The 25,020-nt window shown below is 40.7% G+C and overlaps 1 protein-coding gene across 7 annotated transcripts in view; it reads right to left on the bottom strand.

Annotated features, from left to right (window-relative positions):
* Positions 1–25,020, bottom strand: part of ZHX3 (zinc fingers and homeoboxes 3) — a 141,570-nt gene that overhangs the window by 47,771 nt on the left and 68,779 nt on the right. For 6 of the 7 annotated variants that reach the window (XR_009005398.1, XR_009005396.1, XR_009005400.1 and 3 more), the window contains one exon: positions 18,522–18,624. The gene's annotated coding sequence lies outside the window, so the exon portion shown is untranslated. Of the gene's footprint in view, positions 1–18,508; positions 18,625–25,020 lie in introns of all 7 variants that reach the window. The other variant, XR_009005399.1, reaches the window with a different exon arrangement.

Below are 25,020 nucleotides of genomic sequence, written 5' to 3' on the forward strand. Positions count from 1 at the left end.
ACTGTTATAACACATACTCACTTGAACATTAAAACATGACATTTCCTTTAAGTATATTCAGTCCTTTAACTTTTTACCAATTTGCTTGGGACTTCCTCCAGACCAATTCTTCCAAAATGGTGAATTTTTAAGAAATAAAATCATGAACCTGATGTTTTCATAAGATGACAGGTTAAGAAGAAAAACAGGCTTTTAAAATATTAATTTTATTAACATTAATACTAACATCTAAGTATTAGCAGAGCTATTATTTATAAGCATAGCTCCTATAGCGAGTATGTAGACATTGTGAGACTTGCTGACAGCGGGCAGCTCAGTTCTAGCAGGTTCTATTCCAAAGTGGCCTGTCACTATAGTGGGAGTCAGATAAACCTGAGTCCCAACCCTGACTCAGCAACTTCCTAGGGCAGGTCACTTGGGTCTTGGGTGATGTATTTAACCTCCCAAACCTCAGTTTTCTTTTATAAAATGGGAATGGTATCAGTGTATATAGGGTAAGGTTCACTTCAAAAAGTAAACAAGACAGTCTATGGGAAAGCATCCTGGACAGGCATGTTGACAGTCAGGCAGAAGTCTCAGGCTTCCTGCCTCCTCACTCCCTGCACTGTCCCATCACCAAGGTGGCCCCTCTGCATGGTTTCTGAGTACTGACCTTCTCCTCTCGCCTGCAAACAGCTGCGGTGACTTCAGTGACCTACACCGCCTGCATACACACATGCCCCCTTCCCCCTATTAGCCTTTAGACACACAGATCACTGTCTTCAGTGATTCCCTGCAGCATAAAGTCCGCCCACTTGAGCCTGGTGTCATGGTCCTTTCTTAGTCTGGCCCAACCCACCCTTTCTGAGCTCATGGTCCCTTGCAAACCCAAGTCTTCCCGCTCCAACTCTGCCCATCGCCCTGCTTCAAAGCTCTTACACAGCCTCCACGGCCTACAGTATAAACTCTAAACTGCTTCATGTGGCATCTGAGACATGTTATCTGGTCCCTGCCCATCTCCAGTTTCACTGGCTACCACTCCTTTGCCTCCTCATACTTTATAGCCAAGCAATTCTACTTACAGTACCAGAACCCTATGTTGTCTCATCACTCTTCAACTTTACACACACTCCCCTTTTTGCCCAGAATACCCTCCTCCTCTCATCTATTTGGCAAAGTCCTAGACAGTTTTCAAATGGCCCCACTTCTGTGACAGTCTGTCAAGTACCGCCTGTGTCTCGTACCTTTGTCTGTTACTGCACCTGCCATGTTGTAATTATTTTTCATGTTTTCTTGTAATTCACTAGACCACTATAAATATCTTCTTTGGGGGGTGAACCCAGGACTTGGTCTTACACAGAGTAGTCACTCAGGAAATATTTACAGTGTTGAGCCGAAAAAGCTTCCAAGCTGGTGGGAAGAGCCACTGAAATGCAGGGGCTGCGACCTACCAGAGCAGCCTGCCGCTGTGAGAGTGGGCAGAGGGAGAATTTAACAAAATTCCCATTGAAAATGGTAAAATGGTGGTGACTGCCAGAGCTCAGAAAAAGAAACCCTTTTTATGTGGTTACAACTCTAACAAGTCAATTACATTTACCTAAAGCCAGTGGAACTCCAAACTGTATTTTTCTCCCCATAGCCTCATTCTTTCAAAAAGTTCCCTTGCTCTGTGCAATGATCGTGGGCAATCGCGTTTGCAGTTTTCGGCGATGCCAGTTCATGGCTATGTTTTTCTGTTCACTGAACTGGCTCATTTCTTCAGAACAAACTGTTCTGCACTGAAGCAGGAATTGGCTGGGTTCTAACAAAAAGATTTTTCCCCCCTGACAGTGTTTTTGCAAAAGACCCAAGTCAATTTATAGCCAAGTAACAAAAGGTCAGAAAGGTTAGTCAAGCAATGGGCGTAATTCCTGTGTGTCACAGCCAATAAAGGAAATGGGTGGGAATAAATAGTATGCAATTTTAACCTGAAATTATTTGTGCAAAACTATTATTGTGAACTATACAAAGGGACCCATGGCTTCCAATACAAAGGATTTCCCACTCTGATTTTTTTTAAGACACATTTACTGTGGAAGAACTGAGATGACCTCGAATTGCTCATTTGCAAGTGGAAAACTGTCAAAAACTTTTTCACACTAATTTATGAAAAAACTTGGTCACTGTTTTGCAGCCCTGAAATAGAAATATTCACATAAAAAATTAAATATCTCCCAGTTAAATCACAATTAAATACAATCTGCAGGGCTGAATTTAATACAAAATCTTTGCCAAAAGAGAAAATTAACCAAAAGAGACGCTGAGAAAAGGGCTCTACAAAGGCCATAGTTTATCTGTTTTAATCATGCTAGAAGTGTGACAAACTACTGCATTATTCAACGAGCATAAGAACAACAAGAAATGCCTGCCTTTAAAGCAGACACGAAGAGCTGACATCACAGCCAAGCCAACGGAAGACAGATGAGTAACAGCCTGCACTGGGCGGCCAACCAGGCCCAGGCTTGTGGGTCTGCGGAGTAAGGAAGCCTTTCACATTTCAAGGCCAATGGAACCCCCCCCCCAACCCCGCCATCACAATGTCTATAGTAGTCACCATTTAAAACAACCTAATCATGCAAAAGATGAATGGTTAAATAGAACACTGTCACAGTCCTGGACAAGATGCTGTAAACCATTTCTCCCCCAGCCTCTTTGCTAAGTACAACCATAAACCCTGGAAATAATACAAGAGGCAACCAAAGGAGAAGTCTGAAAGGGGGGAAAAGGAAGGTGAACAGGTTAGGGATCCCAGGGCTAAAGGAACAACACAGCAGCAGGGCATCTTATGACTCCCCTATCCAACTGAAGAAGGTGGCCCAAGCCAAATGTTTCCCAAGCCCCAGTCTAGCAACATAAGGCAACTCAGGAAGGCTTATCCTTCCCTATGACAGAATGGGAGTTCTGCAGACAACACCAGGCCAGCTGGTAGCACCAACAAGGAGGATAGTTCAGGAGCCCACTGATATTAAAACAATCTAGGAAAACACTCTCCCTCCCTGCAGGGCCCCCAGGAAGTACTCTTTATTCCAGCAGGATGGAGACTCCTTTCTTCCACCTGAAGGCACCAGGCAGCATGGCCTGGGGAAACTTCTTCCTTCCATCAGATAGCACCAGCAGGGCCCAGTGGGAGCCCCAGCTGTACCAGATAAACCAAGCAGACCAAAACAGTAACAGCAAAGGCTCTGAAAAGTAAATCATCATTGGAATCACAGCCCACAAAAGTAGATCCCAACCTGTGTGCTAAACCTAAAGAGAGTGACTTCCTGGTAAAACAAAAGGTTTAAACAGGACCCAGAGTCTCCTAACATAATAGACAAAATGTCCAGAACAGAAGGGAAAATCCCCTTCCTACCAAGAACCAGGAAAATCACAACTTGAATGAGAAAAGACGATCAACTGACACCAATACCACGATGAATCTGATGTTGGAATCAGCTTACAAAGGATTTTAAAGCAGCCCTCACAAAAATGCTGCAACAAGCAATTACAAATTCTCTAGAAATAAATGAAAAAATAGAAAATCTCATCAAAGAAACAGAAGTTATAAAAAGGACCAAATACAAATTATAGAACTGAAAGACATAATAATAGAAATAAAAACTTGCTAGATAGGCTTAATAACAGAGATGACAGAGGATAAAAATCAATGAACTTGAAGACAGATCAGTAGGACTTACCCAATGTGAACAAAAGAGAGAAGAGAGACTGAAAACAAATGAACAGAGCTTCAAGAACTTGTGAGACAGTAACAAAAGATCCAATGTTCATATCATCAGAGTCCCAGAAGGAGAATAAAAAGAGAAGGGCTGAAAGAGTATTCAAAAAGATAATGGCTGAGAATTTCCCAAACCTGGTGAAAGACATAAACCTACAGCTTCAAGAAGCTGGGCAAACCTCAAATAGATAAGCTCAAAGAAATCCATGACAAGACACATGATGATTAAATTTCTGATAATTAAAGACAAAGACAAACCCTTGAAAAATGAGAAAAACAATCCATTGTCTATAAGGGAACACCAATTCAAATGAAACAGATTTCCCATTTGAAACCACAGAGGCCAGAAGGAAGTAGCACAATATTTTCAACGCTGAAAGAAAAGAACTGTCAACCATGAATTCTATATCTGGGGAAACTATACCTCAAGATTGGAGGGGAAAAGACATTCTCAGACTAAGGAAAACTAAAAGAATGTGTAGCTAGAGGACCTACTCTTAAAGAACGGCTAAAGGAAGTTCTTCAGAGAGAAAGGAAATGATAAAAGAAGAAATCTTGGCATATCAGTTAGGAATAAAGAACAGAAAAAGAGAATGAGTATATACAACTAGACTATCCTTCTCCTCATGAGTTTTATATCATATTTAATGACTGAAACAAAAATTATAATACCACCTGATGCTCAAGATAATTATATTTAGAAGTGGGGATTAAAGGGACCTAGATGGAAGTAAGGTTTCCACATTTCACTCAAAGTGGTGAAACGCTGATACCAGTAGACTGTTATAAGTCAAATATGTATCTTGTAATACTCAGAGCAACCACTAAGAAAATGATACAAAGAGATACACTCAAAAACATTACAAATAAGATAAAATCCTTTAAAACCTTCAAGTCACCCAGAGAAAGGCAAGAAAAGGGAAACCGGAAGCAAAACAAATAATAAAATGGCAGATTAAAACCCTAATATATAAATAATTACCTTAAATGTAAATGGTCTAAATACACCAATTAAAAAGTAGAAATTGTCAGAATGGATAACTATATGCTGTTCACACGAAACTCACTTCAAATTCAATGAGATAAGTAGGCTGAAAACAGAGTGCTGTCCATACAGTAGATGGAATATCAATAGCTCTTTTAAATTGTGCTTATGAATAATTTTCATGATATAGGAAAATGTTTAAAATATTACATTTTATAAGACATGATAATTAAATAAGTAAATATTTTCAGAACAAGACACAAAATGTATATATAGCATGACTTCACACTGTATGTAAACAATTTATAAATAAATGCCTCAAAAGAATGCATGGGGGCTTCCCTGGTGGCGCACTGGTTGGGAGTCTGCCTGCCAATGCAGGGGACATGGGTTCGAGCCCTGGTCCGGGAAGATCCCACATGCTGCAGAGCAGCTGGGCCCATGCATCACAACTACTGAGCCTGCACTCTAGAGCCCGCGAGCCACAACTACTGAAGCCTGAGTGCCACAATTACTGAAGCACGTGCGCGCCTAGAGCCTGTGCTCCGCAACGAGAAGCCACCATAATGAGAAGCCCGCGCACCTCAACGAAGAGTGGCCGCCGCTCGCTGCAACTAGAGAAAGCCCACGCACAGCAACAAAGACCCAACGCAGCCAAAAATAAATAAATTAAATAAATAAATTAAAAAAAAAAAAAGAATGCATGTTAGGGTGCCACTAGCAAGAATCTCAATTATCTTCATTATGCTTTCTTATATTATTCAGATTTCTACCATAGAACGAATGGCTTTTATAATCAGAAAACAACATTATGTTCTAAAACTTCTCTTCAATTAAAGCAGTCTATTAAAGATAACTGCTGCGTTCTGAAGAACCTAGGCGCAGGACAGGAATAAAGACGCAGACGTAGAGAATGGACTTGAGGACACGGGGAGGGGAAAGGGTAAGCTGGGAAGAAGTGAGAGAGTGGTATGGACATATACATACTACCAAATGTAAAACAGATAGCTAGTGGGAAGCAGCCACATAGCACAGGGAGATCAGCTTGGTGCTTTGTGACCACCTAGAGGGGTGGGATAGGGAGGGTGGGAGCGAGATGCAAGAGGGAGGAGATATGAGGATATATGTATATGTATAGCTGATTCACTTTGTTATAAAGCAGAAACTAACACACCATTGTAAAACAGTTATACTCCAATAAAGATGTTAAAAAAAAAAAAAGATACAGTTATCAAATTAAAAAAAAAGATAACTGCTGCTGCCTGGGGAGGAAGAACTAATATGTATCATCGGCAGCCACCATTAACGTGGCTCTTTCTACTGGTGAGTTGGCTGCCTCTCCCCTTCCTGCTCCCCAGAGGACCAAAGGTACAAGGCAGAAGGCCTGAAAGACTCAGAAAGTGTCCTCTCTGCAAGCTTTGTACATGGGATCCAGGAGACGGGGGTAGGAAGGGGGAGGGAACTGACAGATAGGGACAGCAGAGTAGGACTGTTAGAAACCTGCCTCATGTCCACTGGTCTCCAGAGTCACTGCTGTAAGTCTCCACAGGCCTGACCACCGAGTTGGGTCCCATGTTTCTTCACTCCATCACCCAAGGCCACACAAGCATGTCTTGGTCCTCACAGCCCAACAGAGCCTAACACGAGGATCATCCCACCACGCTGGAGGCCACAGTACAGAAGAGGAAATTCTTCTATTTGATATTGCCAAGTCGGTATCAATTTAACACCCCTGTCTTCCTTCCTTTTTCAAAGTCTCTCTCTAATTTTATCCAGGAGCCCAGTGATAAGCTTCCTACTATAACAGACCCAATCCTTTTTCTGGCATTTCAAGTAAGAAAACTCAAAGTAATCTTCAATTCTTCCTTACCCTTTATTTGTCTATCCAATCTATTATCATAAAGTAGATTCAACATAGAATGCAGAAGGTAGCAGATATAATGATTTCTAAGATTCCCTATTAGAGATCTGTAATTCTTTTACCAAAGATTACCTTTACCCTTTCTTAATGCAATGAATAAACAAACCCTCTTAAAGTCAAAGTCGAAACCAAGCCTCCTTCATGTATAAGATGCTTCCTTGTTGATTTAACAGGCAATGGGACCATTTCAAGACTTCCCACTGTTATGACCAATTCTGGGAAAGTTGCCTTTTTCTCTTACTAAGGACATGCAATCCCATCCCTATGGCCATATAGGATAACTCAAAGCCAACCTTGATTTTACAGCACTTTGCAAACTCTGCAGGACTATTTCAGTGTCTCTGCCTTTGCCATCTCCCATATCTAAACTATGCACATGATGAGGTAACACAATTTTACAAATACTTGAGCACATATTGGTGACCATGTTAACTTTTTAAATAAACTTTTGATTTGCCTGTTGTCTTGCTTTTTTGGGGCTAGAGTGGAAAAAGCATGGACTCTGGAGTCAAAGAGTATCCCTATTACTTATTAGCCACATAACTTTGCAGCCTCTTCATCTATAAAATGGAAATAAGTATGCATACCTCCTATGAGGATTAAGTAATATATTACTTATAAAAGTGCCTAGCATATCATAGGTGCTCTCTTGGATCCATTTAACATTCCTACCTTAGTTTCTTTTTTTCCAACTACTTCTCGTTTATGATTTATGCTTTATGTTTTTATGGACCTAAATGAGTCACCTTAAATTCTTATGGAACAAAAAAAAGCACATAAAAATACAACATAAAAACAGTAGACACTCTGCTGGGAAGTAGGGGTGGGCACTGACTGGGAAGGGATATGAGGCAACTTTCTGGGTAATGATACCCTCGTAGGAGTTTGGGTTACACAGGTGTATGCATTTGTCAAAACTCAGCAAATGTACAGTTAAAATTTAACTACAATGAAATGTACCAATCTTACCTCAAAAGAAAAAACAAACTATAAACAAATAATGACCTCTACTTAGTGATATGCATGCCGAAGCACTGAGAGGGAATGCATAAAAAATAGGATGGACAGACGGCCGGACAGAGAAATAGGAAGCACAGAGTAAAATGTTAATGGTCAAACCTGGTGGTGGGTGGATGGCTGCCCACTGTAAAATCCTTTCAATTTTGCAGTATGTTTGAAATTTTTCATAATAAAATGTTGGGAAAACATATGCTATGGAAAAGAATGGAAGGCACTCAATACACATTAGTTCTCTTCCCGAACCCTCTCCCTATCTTCATTCATCCATTTGATCATTTACCTGCCAACACTTCCTAGGCACACACCACAGAATCGCCTAGTACAAGTTGCTTAACCCCAAGCCCTCTGAATACGTTTCCTCATCTGTGGAATAATAACTACATGTGCCTTATGGGGTTTCTGTGAGGATTAAGATGATAAACGTGTAACGCTTAAGCTCAGTACCTGCCCTGTAGCTGGTGCTCAATAAAAGCTAGCTATGATTATGTCAGTATTACATAAAGAGCCCGGGCATTATAGTGTTTTATTCTAGTAGCAAGTAGTGGCTAGAAGCCCTGACCCCTAACTGACTGCTTGGGTTCAAATTCCAACTCTACCACTTTGTAGCTTTGGGCAAAATCCTTAACCTTTCTGTGCCCCAGTTTCCTATTCTGTGAAAAAGGGATAAGTGTTCTCTTTCATGGGGTTATTAAGACAATTCAACATGATAATATATACAAAATGCTTAGACAGTGGCTGGAACTGTATAAGCACTCAATCAATGTGAGCAAACTCACTATGCTGGATATTTAGAGAATATGAAGATGAATGGAATGCACAAGTCCCTGACACCTCAAGGAGTTGATTATCCAGGAGAGGAGAAGGCCATGTCAACAGAAGCATCACAAAGTGGTGTGTGATGTGTGCCACAGGGGACGTGCTACTATGGCCTTGGGATACCGGAAAAACAGACTGATGATAATGAACAAGGAAGGCCTCAAGGTAGTGGCACTGGATGATGTGGAACCTGCAGGCAGAGAAGGGGAAGAAAAAGGTTGGTAATGTGAAAATACATGGTACAGAGAGCCTACTAGAACTTAATAAAAGATAGGTAGGGGCGGGTTAAAAGATTTGAGGCTGGAAAGAGATTGGGATCAGATGGCAGAAAGCTCTACTGATGAATGTGGACTTTGTTCTGCAAAAGTACTTTGAAAAAAATGATCATCCATTCATATATTCCATGGGTTAGAAGAGGTGAGTCTTCAAAATTAATTGTTGACCAAAAAAAAAAAAAATTCTTGATTTTTCTATCTGATAAATAACAAATACTGCTAATCATTTATCCACTGCACTCTTTATATAAAGTAACTAAAAATTCATTACAATAACTATTTTACCAATTCAAGGCATCTCTACTGGATAAGAAGGCCCAGAGCCTCTAGAGGGAGGGCCAGGGAAAAGCTTACTAACAGTGTTGTGGAATCAAGTTAGTTAGCACCACTCTAACTGGTTCATTGCTTTGAGGTTCAGTTTGGAATCTGACCCAAGAGATTAAATTCAGGAAGGGAGAAAAGTCCAGGCAGCAGCAGCAAAGGGCTGGCTCCCTTTGGATGCTGCCAGCTGGCTGCGCTGCGCCTCTCAGAGCTCGCTCTGCCTTGGTAAACACATTTCTGATGGCCGTAGGAACTGAGCAAGCCCACTAAGCCTTACCCAAGTGTCTTCAGCATCAGAGCCCGAGGGGAGCGGCCAGGGGACGGGGAAGGTTTTACGATTAAAGGCAGCAAATGCTGCTTCCAAATTATGTAATTTAAATATATGAACCACACATGAAAACACCTTTTCTTTCTAGCACTATTGGAAGGAACTTAAAATAACATAAAATATATACAGTGAGGTTTAAAAGTTACGGGATTATATACAGGGAAACTTTTATCTTAGTGTGAACCAGGTCCTTTTAGCGGAGGCACCTTTGAGTGGGCTGGTGCGCTGGCTGGTTCCGGCTCGGAGGCACAGTCTCCTGGCCTGCGGGCTCTGTGAGGAGCTCAGCTGTCTTGCTCCTCTGTGTTCTCAGGGCCTAATTCAGTGCCTGGCCTGCAAAGGGTGCTCACAAAATATCTGTTAACTCAATAAGTAAATGATCTAGTCCCCAGCTTTACAAGTTCAGAAATATGATTTGTTTTAGTTCACTGAGATTATTAAATTCTTAGTTGAGTGGGGGTAGAATCGGTTTAATTCCAACCAAACTCAATGGAGACACATTAGATCTCACCCCACCCCCCCATTTTAGAGGGGGTATAGCTTTCCAGGAGCCCCACTGCTTCTGAAATTTACCCAGAATTGTCCTTTCCTAACATGAGGGCACCTGGGAAACAGAATCCCTAATCAGGTGGTTGCCTGAGGAACAAATTTAGAACTTCTAAGAAGGTTTTCAACCTACATATGTAGCAAGCCCCGCTTTGCAGCAAGCAGAATGTTCGCCCCAGGCCACTGTGGCACCTCGCCTCCTGTGGACACAGCGAGATGTACTCTGACGGAGTCCAACCCTCCAAACCCTTCCCAGGCTCCATGCAGACTCCCAATCTGGTGTCCCTTTGCAGCATTCTTCATTTGAACAAGTCATAAACCCCTCGCTTTTAAGAATTTTCTGTTTATAGGGCTTTAATTTGGCCTCTAATGACCAAGGAGGGACTTTCATCTCCATATGCCTCCAGAGGATCAGTTGGATCTGGTCATCTCTGCATGGATGTGTACCAATTTTCAGGCCATTTTGGGCTCAGCAGCAAATGCTGAGCAGTATCTTCAGAGAACCCCAGGGTACTAAGTGATACCCACCCATGGCTCTGTTTAAGACTGGTTTGGATTTTTTTTTTCCTTAAGTGCAGTATCTTGCATTGTCTAATTTTCTATCCGCTTGGCTTCATAAAATTTTCAGAAAAATTTCCCATCAGCATAGCTTTTTACTACTGTACCCTTTAAAAAGGTCTAGGAAATTCAACATATCTGGAATGAGCCTCGAGGCAACACTGTGAGAGGTCATCATTAACATTTACCCACTTGGAGAAGGGACCATAACTCTAAGCTTTCTTTCCTCTTCTTAAGACAGTTTCTACCCAGAATCAAACAGTTTCTCTATCCCATGATGGCTTTTTACTTAAAAGAAAAATGAGATAGAGAAAAAACAGAAAATTTTAAATTTTGAGCTAATTTTAGACTTACAGAAAAGTTGCAAAAATAGTACAGAGAGTTTCCTTATGTCCCTGACCCAGCTTCCCCAAATCTTACATAACCATAGTAACTGAACAGAACCAGGGCATTAATATTGGCACAGTACTATTAACTAAACCAAAGATCTTATTCATATTGCACCAGTTTTTTTCTACTAATGTCCTTTTTCTGTCCCAGGATCCTATCCAGGATCCCCACTGTATTTCATCGTTATTTCTTAGTCTCCTGTGGTCTGTGACAGCTTCTCAGTCTTCCTTGTTATTCATGCCCTTGACACTTTTCAAAAGTATTAATCAGTTATTTTGTTGAATGTCCCTTGATTTGGGTTTGCCTGATGTTTTCTCATGATTACACTGAGGTTATGCATTTCTGGCAAAAATGCCACAGAAATGATGTTGGGTTCTTCTTAGTGCATCATATCATGGGGTTCATTGATGTTGCTTGTCTTATTACTGGTGATGCTGACCTTGATCTCTTGGCTAAGGTGCTTTCTGCACTGTAAAGTTACTACCTTTTCTTTCCTTTATAGATAATAAATAAGTTGAAGGAGTTGATTTGACACTATGCAAATTTCTGGCAAAGGTTTCTTAAAGGATTACTGGCTCCCTCATTCACAAGCCTGCTCGCTTTCCTTAAAAACTCCAAGAGGTTAGTTGATAGTATTTCCCCTTATTATGTTTGTCATGCAAACACTTTGTTATTACTTTCTTGTTTGTTCAATGAGATTTAGTTTTCTTCTACTTGTAAAAATAGCACATCCTCATTGTCAAAGAAAATATGGCATGTTCATAAACATGGATTTAGAGATTGGTACCTATTATGGACTGAACGTTTGTCCCTCCAAATTCATGTTGGAATTCTAACCCCCAATGTGATGGTATGAGGACATGGGGCCTTTGGGAGATAATTAGGTCATCACAGTGGAACCCTCATGAATGGGATTAGTGCCCTTATCAAAGGGACGCAAAAGAGCTCTCTCACCCCTCTCCGCCATGCCATGCGAGGCTACAAGAAGAAAAAGGCCATCTGCAACCCGGAAGAGGGCCCTCACCAGAACCCGCCCATGCTGGCACCCAGCCACCAGGACAGTGAGGAAAAAATGTCTTTTGTTTATAAGCCACCCCTATTTTGTTACAGCAGCCTAAACTGAAATAGCAACTCTCTATATAAATGTAGATATAGATACAGATATATAGAGACCAGTGAACCTCTTTTCCTCTTTTAATACCACTGGAGTCAGATACCATGGGCTTATTCATTAAGTCCCTGCCCCACCATGGACTTCAGGAAAGTTACTTAATTTGTGTGCTGGTTTGCCCAGCATCTGTTATTTGCTGATGCGATGAGCAAAATTAAATAACATTTTTTGGGAAGAACTATTCAGAAAGGTAGAGGTAAAAATTTTATGGTCTGTGTTTAATGGAAGTCAACTGAACACAGCCATGGGGAAGGTGAGGTCACACAGTAGACATCTGCAACTCCAGATGCCACATGTGGACAAAGGTTCAAAGTGTTCACTGATGAATTCCTTAATGACCGGAAGGACTGCTACTGGGTCCCCACAATTTGCCTATTTCCAGTTTACCAAGTGAGGCTCCAACAGACTGTAAATTTATCACTTATTTGCGTGGCCCAAATACAATCAGGAAAAGGTTATTACCTCTCCCACTATTTTCCCCCAGAACAATAACAACAACAGGAACAGCTAACAATGGTGGAACACACGACTCGCACTGGACGCTGTGCCTTCTAAGCCCGTTACGTGCACTAGTTCATTCAACTCTCATCACAGTCCTTGCTAGGAGGTATTATTATTGCCTCCAGTTTACAGATAAGGAAAATGAGGCACAAAGAAGTTACAAAAAGTAACTTGCTCAAGGTCACTCAGCTAGTAGCTGGTAGAGCCAGAATATGAACCCAGGCAACCCTAGTTCCAGAGCGCAGGCTCTTAGCACTATGCTCTCCTATTGTCAGAGAATGCAAGAACACACTATCATCTAGAAGAGAGAGACAGTCCATGAATTCAAGTTCCGGGCGAAGCTGAACTGAGCAAAAGATTCACATGACAGACGAAAACCACTTCCAGAATGGAAAGACCTGAGAGAAGAAACAAGAAGGGGCTCTCAGGATCGCACACATAATTAGCAATCAAAGTGGGTCACTAAGACAACAGCCTGGAAACATCTGAAAACAATGCGTAGAAAAGGACTCCAAGTTGACAAGTTAAACAAGCAGGTTATGTGAAAGGGAATCCAGCAGTTACTTCTGATTTTTTTTTTTTTTTTAAGTAACAGAAGCCCAAGGACAAGGCGATCTAAAATATAAGACCTCAAAGGAAAAGAGATGAGTGAATCAGAATACTTCAAGCTGTCATCTCTAAACAAACAAAATGATGCCAACCCCCTAGGCCAGATGCTCTTGTCATTCCTCTACCACCAAGATGTCTCCAAGAGCTGCGGTCAACAGCGCTGTCTGCATTTCCTCAGCTGGTCTGACTCCAGTGTGAGCTGACCTCCGTACCCTGTGGACTGAGCACGGTGGGATCACTATCAATTTTCTAACTGAGAAAACCAGTGGCTGAGCTTCTCCTTATCCTTATCCTACTGGATCCTCTGGGTGAATGGCCACTGCCGGCCACTGCCCCTCGTAGGAAACCATCTCTTCCACACCACTCTTTTCTGCTTCTCCCCTACCTCTTCCTCTAGCATCAGCTTGGCATTCAGGCCTGGTTTGCAATCCCACTTACTAGCTTAGTAACAGTGCCTTGGAGCCTTAGTTTCCTGGCCCACGAAGTAGGGTAGTAATAATTTCTACACACAGTGCTATTAAAAAGATAAAGTAAGCCATCTGAAAAAGCTCTCACCACCCCGTGCAGGACATGTATTACAGGGCTCAGTACATTTTGACTTCCTGCACATAAAGACTGGTCTTGGCCAGGAGGCCAACCTAAGCCCTTTTTTCTGCCTACATGCTCTAACAGGGGGAACTTTATATCTATTCCATGGCTTTGACCTCCTCCTTGGAGCAAGTATATCTCACAACCTTTATCTCCAGCCCCTACATCTCAACTGAGTTTCTAACTCATATTTCCAATTACTCCTAGATATGTTTTCCTAGATCTGTTGACAATTTTTTAAACTCAGGAAGTCCTAAAATGCTCTGTCTCTCTCCAAAGTAGTCTCTGTGACCCCCTCCACAACATCCACCCCGTGACATAAGGTAGTCGATATTTCCACCATCTGTTATTACCTTCCCTAAAACAAACAAACAAGAAAACCCTCTAAGTCATCCTCTAATCCCAATCTCACCTGAGTCAGGAACTAGGATTTTTTAGATTCCGCCTCAAAACACCTCATCTTCTCCATCGCCGCTGCCTCCACCTTGTTTAAGTTCTCATCATCTCTTACCTGGATGACTGCCACAGCTGCTCAACTGACTTCCTCCCTGCAGTCCGTGCGTCACATGACAGCCAGAGTTATCTTCCTAAAAACAGGCTTGAACAGAGTACTCCCCTGCTTTAAAACCTTTCTGGTGGGGCCGCGGAAAGCCAAAACTCATTGGCCAGGCATTCGAGGTGCTTCGCAATCTGGCCCCAGCATCCCTTTGTCCAGTCTCATCTCCAGCCACTTAGGTACCTTTAGGCTTTTGCCCATTCGCTTTATCCTCTATCCCACAAAGCCCTACTGGCACAGTAACACTCAGCATTCAGGATGCCTTCGCTGACTCACCGAACATCATCCCCTCCCTCCCTGTGTCTCCAGGACACCTGACACATCACATCTTTCGCCATTGTGGGTTTGCATGCATGCCACCTCCTCAACCAGAAAGGGACCTTAAAGGCAAGGACAGAGCTACCTTTCTCTTTGTATCTACTGCACCTAGCTCAGTGTCTGTCCAGCTCAGAGTGAGGCTTAAGTGGTTGTTAACTAACTTAATCAAGAATAACAAAATACTTATGAGTATCAAGCTGAAACCTAGAAGAATTAGTGCACCTCACAGAACAAATGTAAAATGTGAAGGGTAAAAATATCTGGGGTAGATGAGAAGTACAAAGAGGGGATGCCAAAACAGGGAAAAACTGAGTTTCCTTATATGGAAGGAAAGGAAAGTTCCTGCTTTTACTTTGATGATAGTAAATAAATTTAGGGAACAAATGTTATTTGTAGCACTAAGAGAATTGTTCATGTTTAAATTTTGTCTTAAAGTTAAAAAGAAGAAAAGGACACTCCATAAAACAGAAGGTGTAACAGGAAAGAGACAACTAAGCAATACAAAAATTAAAAACGAATTATACATAGAAAACATAACAAATGCAAAAGCAACCATAAATTAAAGACGCTAAATTCACACATAAGTTATAGAATCTTCAAGATTGGTTGAACAGAAGACAAAATCCGACAACATTCTGCTTGAAATAACAGAGCTCTGAAATAATAATGAAATTAGAAAATATAACAAAATCACTGCACAAGAAATTTATAGACTATTAAAAAAAAGAACAGAGGACAAGCATTGCTTTAAGTATTGTCAGAAAACAGAGATTCTAAAATACTTGACCAACATCTTTGAAAAAATAAATAACTACACCCCCGCCCCCAAAGCAACTCGCCCCTGATGGTTTATTAGTGGATCATTTCAAACTCTCCAGAAACAAACAAAACATATTACTGAAAACATGTCTAAAAAAGGTCATGATATAGATTATCTAGTTCATTCTATGAACCCAATTCTAAAACTGGCAGAGAAAATGAAGAGAGAAAACTACAGATGAAGCGTACTTAAAATTTATGCTCAAAAATTAAAAAAAAAAAACAGGGCTTCCCTGGTGGCGCAGTGGTTGAGAATCTGCCTGCTAATGCAGGGGACACGGGTTCGAGCCCTGGTCTGGGAAGATCCCACATGCCACGGAGCACCTGGGCCCGTGAGCCACAACTACTGAGCCTGCGCGTCTGGAGCCTGTGCCCCGCAACGGGAGGGCCCGCGATAGTGAAAGGCCCGCGCACCGCGATGAAGAGCGGTCCCCGCACCGCGATGAAGAGTGGCCCCCACTTGCCGCAACTAGAGAAAGCCCTCGCACGAACCGAAGACCCAACACAGCCAAAAATAAAAATAAATAAATAAATAAAGTAGCTATAAAATTAAAAAAAAAAAAACAGTAAATAGAATCTAGGAATAGGTTAAAATTTTAAATTGTGTCATGTCATCAGATACCAAAAATTCATTTGTTAAACTCCAACAGATATTCTTAATTTTAAAATTCTAAAACTGATAATAAAGGTATACTTTCTTACCCTTTTTAGAGTATCTATTTAAAACCAAATGTCAACAGTATACTTCAAGGAAGAAATGAGACATGCAGTCATTAAAAACAGGCACAAAGTGAAGCAGCATTTTATCATCACTGTTAATTAATATAGGATCAGAAGTGCCTTCCAATACAAAGCAACATGAAAACGAATAAGAAATACAAATACAGTAAAGGAAAAGGCAAAATTTTTAATATATATAATACCACTGTAACTTGCAAACCCAAAGGAATCACTTGAATGGTTACGATGAGCTTAAAGTGACCAAAGTCATCACCAGTATAGAAAAATCAACACTATTTCTGGTCCTCAAACTTGACTGCAGTGAAAATCACCCTGGCAGATTTTTAAAATGCCAATGCTTACAACTCACCCCAGACAAACTGCCTCAGCATCTCTGGTGGTGGGACGAGACATTCGTAATTTATAACGCTTCTAAGTTGATTCTAATGTGCAGCTAAGTTGAGATACCACTATTCTATACGTAATTATCTAAGTGTCTAAAAAACGCAACGCAAAACCATTTGTAATATTCGCAAATGGGAAGAGAAAGATTGCTGTAAGGCAACAGGAGTGCAAAAGAAGAAGCCCGAAAGGGGACATAGTTAGCTCCTGTGCCAGAGTCTCCAGTCCACTGCAGTTCAGGCAAAGAGGCAGGCAGCCGCCCAAGTTATTGGACGGGGACATGACCCATGGCAACAGCGGAACAGTGGCAGCAAGAGATAATTAGTCTCAGTCCAAGTGCTACTGAAATCAGAAGCATGCATGAAGATTTAACAGAGGCTGAGGAGGTTCAAGATTACTTGCATATCTGTGTGAGGTCACATGTGAGATCAATTCCTAGAAATGCAATTGCTGAGTCAAATGGTATGTGCCTTTGAAAGTGAAAGATTAATTTTAAAAGATCTTAAAGGTGAAATAGCAAAAGCATGATGTGTAGAATAAACAAAACATCACATTTGATAGGTAGGAAGAGTGGAGCGGGAGAAAGGAGGGAAGCTGGAGCTAGGCGAGGTGGCTCAGTGCTGCCAGGGTAGGTAGGGAGACTGACATCACAGAAAATTCCTGGTGATTCCAATTTGGCTTTGGCCTTCACATTCACTTTGCCCCCACAGCAGAGACCTGAAGGAGAAGGCGGCCAGGAGCCACGTGGCTACCTGGGAGGAGAAGATTCCACGACTGACTGAAGAACCGTAAGGAGATCAGTGTGACTGACGCAGAGTCGGTGTGAAGGTGAGCACTAGAAAATGTGTGCACAAGTGCACTTGTAATAAACTTGTCTTATGCCGTTTTTAGTTTAGAGGATTGATATACAAAGGCCATTAGTTTTTACTCCACCTTCCAACTCAAAGTTAAAGAATGAGAAAACTGGAATATACCTTCTATCTAACAGTAGGCCTGCCACAATCCACCATGAGACAGGAAGTTCCACAAGTGACAGTTGTGAGGAAATTCCCATGGGCTGGGTGGCCCAGGCTTGTGGGGAGGGAGTGATGTTGCCATGGAGTTGTCCAAGTCAGGCTGCTGTGCACAGAACTTCCATTATATACCAGCAATGACCCTGACTCCATTTCCTCTCCTTTCTTTCCAAAAAGTTCTACTCAGAAAGGTTCTTAACTTTATAATGATAAATAAGGTAGTAAATTTCCTTTATTTAAAAAACTTTAACAACAAAACCCCTCAAAATCTAAGCCTGTGAGTGGCTCAATAACAGAATAAACTGAGTTCCCAACTCATATATGTATATGTATAGATGTATATGTATATACATACATGAGTATATAACTTTACTAGGGCACATCTAGTTCATCAAGGGGAGGTTACGCTTATTTACATTAATTATTGGCCAGTCAGCTTTGTCTGTAGTATTAATTTTCATATTCCAGAGAGCAGTACCACACATCCTATAGCCTGAGAACATGGCTTGGATAATTTGGTATTCAAACCAGTGTTTTTCAAGTCAGTCATTTAATAAAGCAGAAGTATGTTTTGCACTCAGACTAAAAAATTGACCTTAAACTAAACCTGCACATCACAAGAGACACAACACACAACTCTACTTTTATAATACCCAGTGGTCAACCTAAGATATAACAGGTTCCTATCAAGTGATCTAAGAAGTCACCTAAATTGTATATTCAATACAGATATTTTTAGATTAATCCAAATGATTAAAAGAATCATTTGATCAAAGAGCTCAGCAATAAAGTCAAGGAAGGAGAAAATAAAGAATGTTTAACAGCAATACAAAGATTAAATACAGCCATAAAGACTTAGGCATGACAAAGTAATGGTAATTGATATGGCAAGAAACCTAAATTCAGAAGTGTACTATTTACCCAGGAAACATACTTTTTCCTCATTTCCTTGGTTTCTCCAGTTTCTCTCTTCTCTTTGTGCAGCCCCATATGCATCTTTAAAGGTTCACTTGTTGCTTCTGCAGTTGTATCCAGTCCTGAAAAAGAAGTGACATATCCTCACTTCATGAGAAAAGAGATAAAGTGTATTTTAGGATGCTGAGCTATCCAATCTCATCAATCTCCTTTCCTAACTCATTTTCTCCAGAACTATACACAAACAGAAAAACCAAGGGGGTGGGGAGAGTAAGAAGAGGTCACTAAAATACAAATGAGCCATTTTAAATGATTAAAAATGCTAGTAGTAACTGAAAAATATCAATGGAAAAAAGGCAAACTTGATTGTCTCTGATGATAGATCAGAACAAGATGATTCATTAAAATCTCTTTCCACCAATGAGTTTCCATCTTTCTCTCCTGGCTAAGTTTGAGATGGCTTAGCAGAAATGATCAAATTAACTGATGTGTGGGACTTCCCTGGTGGCACAGTGGTTAAGACTTCTCGCTCCCAATGCAGGGGGCCCAGGTTCGATCCATGGTCAGGGAACTAGATCCCACATGCATGCCGCAACTAAGAGTTCACATGCCACAACTAAGGAGCCCACAAGCCACAACTAAGGAGCCCGCCTGCCGCAACTAAGACCCGATGCAACCAAATAAATAAATAAATAAATAATATTTTAAAAAATTAACTGATGCGTAGCCTTACAACTTCAAGGGTGAGTACCATTAAGGATGTGCTATTTTCTGATGCTCTTCCATTCAAAGCCCTGGGGTTTTCCTCACATGGATTCTAGAGGTAAAAAAAAATGGTCTAGACTGAGCTCCAGGCTAAGGAGCTATGTTATCTTCATCTTTTGTCTCTGACCCCTATCCCTATGTCATCCCATTCTACCCAATGACAGACACATGGTAGCTCTTGGTGAATGAATGAGACAATAACTACGTTTTCAACAAATGACCAGAAATGCTTCACATGATCTTAAAATTACTTGAGAAGCAGTTGAAAAACCACTGCTTTTGAATTCTTTATTTCTTTTCCAAAGCATTCTCTTTGGTTGAGATGCCCAGTAAAATGGCCCTCAAGTGAGTATACCAGAGGGTCTCAGAACTTCGAACGGTGCATGGGTACACGAGAGAGTCGGGGCTATGAGTATCTGAATGTAAACAAGTTTACCCCTCAAAAAAGCACCCTGGGGACTTCCCTGGTGGTCCAGTGGTTAAGAATCCACCCTCCAATGCAAGGGATGTGGGTTCAATCCCTGGTCAGGGAACTAAGATCCCACATGCCGCGGGGCAACTAAGCCCATGCGTCACAATTAGAGAAGCCGCACGCCGCAAGAAAGACCCAGCGCAGCTCCGAGTGATCTTTCCCCATCATTCTCATGTCTGTAGCATACACCTGTCAAGCTTTTACTCTGTGTCAGGCACTGTTCTAAGAACTTTAACTACATTAACTAACTCAACCTTTATAACAACCCTGTGAGATAGATTCTATTATTCTAATTGCTCAGAGGAGGAGACGAAAGCACAGAAAGGTTAAGAAAATTGTGCAAGGAAATGCACTATATGCTGCCATTCACAGGCAGGGGTTCCTGGGCACACATGATCTTGCAGGAAGCTGTAGTCTCATCTACCGATTTCACTTTCTTCTATTGCTCTCATGGTATAGTAGTAGCTCAATAGCTAAATTAGCTCTTGTTGGAAAACTGTCCTAATTAATAATTTATTAAAAACTTTAAATTCTCCACCACTTAAAAAACTGACCTTTTCTTAATTTAAAAAATTATCCAGTGAACATCACAGAAAGGAACTCTTCCTAATTTTGTGGAACTCAGAAGCAATCATGATTTTCAGCTGCTTACATTCACCCACTACAGATTATTACATTTATTCTAGATATTTTGCCATGCTTACCAGATCCCTTCTAACTTTAAAATTTCAAATCCCTCATTCAAGCAAGGCATTTATTCTTTGCTCTCTAGTTCAGTTGATTGGGACCCGATGCTAATGACGCCAAAAGCTTTGGGTTCAATCCACTACAAACCACTTCGCTTTGTTTGCTTCAAGTCTGCAAACCCTTAGCCTGGATGGCACGTTGTGGGTCATAAGAGGAGCCAGGTGGAAGCGTGCAAGACAACTAGCATAAATAACATCTGCTTGAGAAACAAGTCCACATACACCACAGGGGCAGGAGCATGACCCTGAGGCAGAAGCATCAACTCCATACATAAAGAAAAGCTTCATGATCACTGGCAAAGCACTTCTACTTTTCTGAGTAAGACGCCCTTCTCAAGCTCAGATCTTTTTGCCAGAATCTAACCTAAAGTCCCTCCTTCAAAAAACAAAACAGGTATAAGATTAAAATAAGAAACTAAGGTTTTTAGTTTTTGCACAAGATGTGCTTGATCTGAAAAAAAAAAATTTCTTATTCCTGACACCAATTCCACTGACAATAAAAAGCACTCGTAATGGCTTTCGAAAGTGACACAGAAGTCTCTGGCAGTGCAACACAGCAAACCACCAGAAAAATCTTATGGCAATTCCATATGTATATCTCACATTCTTTAAAAATTACTCCTAATTTTCATAAAACCAAAAGCTGCTCCATCTCCAAATAATATAAAGTTATTTTAAACATGCTTTTTCAAATTAAATGAAGAGACCAAATCCTATCAGTCCAGATCACATTTTAAAACAACCAAGGGCCCACTCAAGGTAGAAGTTTTAACAGCTTCCACAAGTAAAAAAGAAAAGGCTATATTCCTTAATTGTTATTCTACGAAGAAACCCACTTGGGATCATCTGTCTTCGTGTTTTCTTGCCCACAGCTGGAAAGAACTTTCCCAATGTACTAATGCTACAAAGCACATGGATTCCAACAGTCACAAGGTAACTATGACAGCAAAGCCACAGTTATTTATGAGATCACAAAAACTATATGATGTAATTTTTTTAATTTGAGGGAAAATTCACATAACATAAAATTAACCATTTTAATGTGTACAATTCAATGGCATTTAGTATATTCACAATGCTGTACAACCCTCACCTGTATCTAGTTCCAAAACATTTTAGTCATCCCCAAATGAAACCTTGTACTCATGAAGCAGTCACTACCATTCTCCCTGCTCCAGCCCCTGGCAACCACTAATATGCTCTTTGTCTCAATGAATTTATCTATTCCGGATATTTCACATAAATGTAATCACACAATATGTGACCTTTTGTGCCTGCCTTATTTCACTTAGCATGATGTTTTGAGGTGTTTCCACATTATAGATGCATCAGTACTTTACTCCTTTTTATGGCTAAAAAATATTCCATTGTATGGATAAATCACATTTTGTTCACCCATTCGTCCACTGATGGACATCTGGGTTGTTCCTACCTTTTGGCTACTGTGAATAGTGCTGCTAGGAACATCTGTGTACAAGTACTTGTTTGAATACCTGTCTTCAATTATTTGGGGTATGTATCCAGAGGTAGAACTGCTGGGTCATATGGTAAGTCTATATTTAACTTTCTGAGGAACTGCCAAACTGTTCTCCACAGTGGCTACACAATTTTACATTCTCGCCAGCAAAGCACAAGGGTCCGACATCCTCACTAACACTTCATATTTTCCGTTGGGGATGTTTTTAAATTATAGCCATCCTTGTGGGTGTGAAGCAGTATTTCATTGTGGCTGATTTGCATTTCCTTAGTGACCGATGACGTTGCACATCTTTTCATATAATTGTTGGCCATTTGTATATCTTCTTTGGATAAATGTCCAATGAAGTCTTTGCCCATATTTTAATTGGGTTGTTTTTCTTTTTGTTGTTGAGTTGTTAGAGGTTTCTTTTTTTTTTAATGTATTATGGATACTAGGTCCTTCTCAGATTTGCATATTTTCTCCCATTCTATAGATTGTCTTTCCACTTTCTTAATAATGTCATTTGGTTAGGACCTGTGCAGCAGGGAGAGGAAGCACATCGAAAGGAGGGCCTCTGGAGTATGGGTTTCCAGAGTGTGGAGCCGTGTGGCTGACAGGGTCTTGGTGCTCCGGCAGGGTGTCAGGCCTGTGCCTCTGAGGTAGGAGAGCCAAGTTCAGGACATTGGTCCACCAGAGACCTCCCAGCTCCACGTAATATCAAACGGCAAAAAAAACGGCAAAAGCTCTCCCAGAGATCTCCATCTCAATGCTAAGACCCAGCTCCACTCAACGACCAGCAAGCTACAGTGCTGGACACCCTATGCCAAACAGCCAGCAAGACAGGAACACAACCCCACCCATTAGCAGCAAAGAGGCTGCCTAAAATCATAATAAGGCCACAGACACCCCAAAACACACCACCGGACATGGTCCTGCCCATCAGAAAGACAAGATCCAGCCTCATCCACCAGAACACAGGCACCAGTCCCCTCCACCAGGAAACCTACACAAGCCACTGAACCAACCTCACCCACTGGGGGCAGACACCAAAAACAACGGGAACTACAAACCTGCAGCCTGTGAAAAAGAAACCCCAAACACAGTAAGTTAAGCAAAATGAGTAGACAGAGAAACACACAGCAGATGAAGAAGCAAGGTAAAAACCCACCAGACCAAACAAAGGAAGAGGAAATACGGAGTCTACCTGAAAAAGAATTCAGAGTAATGATAGTAAAGGGGATGCAAAATCTTGGAAATAGAATGGAGAAAATACAAGAAACATTTAACAAGGACCTAGAAGAACTAAAGAGCAAACAAACAATGATGAACAACACAATAAATGAAATTTAAAATTCTCTAGAAGGAATCAATAGTAGAATAACTGAGGCAGAAGAATGGATAAGTGACCTGGAAGATAAAATAGTGGAAAAAACTACCACAGAGCAGAATAAACAGAAAAGAATGAAAAGAATTGAGGACAGTCTCAGAGACCTCTGGGACAACATTAAATGCACCAACATTCGAATTACAGGGGTCCCAGAAGAAGAAGAGAAAAAGAAAGGGACTGAGAAAATATTTGAAGAGATTACAGTTGAAAACTTCCCTAATATGGGAGAGGAAATAGTCTATCAAGTCCAGGAAGCACAGAGAGTCCCATACAGGATAAATCCAAGGAGAAACACGCCAAGACACATATTAATCAAACTATCAAAAATTAAATACAAAGAAAAAATATTAAAAGCAGCAAGGGAAAAACAACAAATAACATACAAGGGAATCCCCATAAGGTTAACAGCTGACCTTTCAGCAGAAACTCTGCAAGCCAGAAGGGAGTGGCAGGATGTATTTAAAGTGATGAAAGGGAAAAACCTACAACCAAGATTACTCTACCCAGCAAGGATCTCATTCAGATTCCACGGAGAAATTAAAACCTTAACAGATAAGCACAAGCTAAGAGAATTCAGCACCACCAAACCAGCTTTACAACAAATGCTAAAGGAACTTCTCTAGGCAGGAAACATAAGAGAAGTTAAAGACCTACAATAACAAACCCAAAACAATTAAGAAAATGGTAATAGGAACATACATATTAACAATTACCTTAAATGTAAATGGATTAAATGCTCCAACCACAAGACACAGACTGGCTGAATGGATACAAAAACAAGGCCCGTATATATGCTGTCTACAAGAGACCCACTTCAGACATAGGGACACATACAGACTGAAACTGAGGGGATGGAAAAAGATATTCCATGCAAATGGAAATCAAAAGAAAGATGGAGTAGCAATTCTCATATCAGACAAAATAGACTTTAAAATAAAGACTATTACAAGAGACAAAGAAGGACACTACATAATGATCAAGGGATCAATCCAAGAGGAAGGTATAACAATTGTAAATATTTATGCACCCAACATAGGAGCACCTCAATACATAAGGCAAATGTTAACAGCCATAAAAGGGGAAATCGACAGTAACACAATCATAGTAGGGGACTTTAACACCCCACTTTCACCAATGGACAGATCATCCAAAATGAAAATAAATAAGGAAACACAAGCTTTAAATGATACATTAAACCAGGTGGACTTAATTGATATTTATAGGACATTCCATCCAAAAACAACAGAATACACTTTCTTCTCAAGTGCTCATGGAACATTCTCCAGGATAGATCATATCTTGGATCACAAATCAAGCCTTGGTAAATTTAAGAAAATTGAAATCATATCAAGTATCTTTTCTGACCACAACGTTATGAGACTAGATATCAATTACAGGAAAAAATCTGTGAAAAATACAAACACATGGAAGCTAAACAATACAGTACTAAATAACCAAGAGATCACTGAAGAAATCAGAGGAAATCAAAAAATACCTAGAAACAAATGACAATGAGAACATGACGACCCAAAACCTATGGATGCAGCAAAAGCAGTTCTAAGAGGGAAGTTTATAGCAATACAATCCTACCTCAAGAAACAAGAAACGTCTCAAATCAACAACCTAACCTTACAACTAAAGCAATTAGAGAAAGAAGAACAAAAAATAAAAAAACCCAAAGTTAGCAGA

This window comes from Balaenoptera acutorostrata, chromosome 15 (genome assembly GCF_949987535.1).
Source record: "Balaenoptera acutorostrata chromosome 15, mBalAcu1.1, whole genome shotgun sequence".
In the NCBI taxonomy this organism is placed as follows: Eukaryota; Metazoa; Chordata; class Mammalia; order Artiodactyla; family Balaenopteridae; genus Balaenoptera; species Balaenoptera acutorostrata.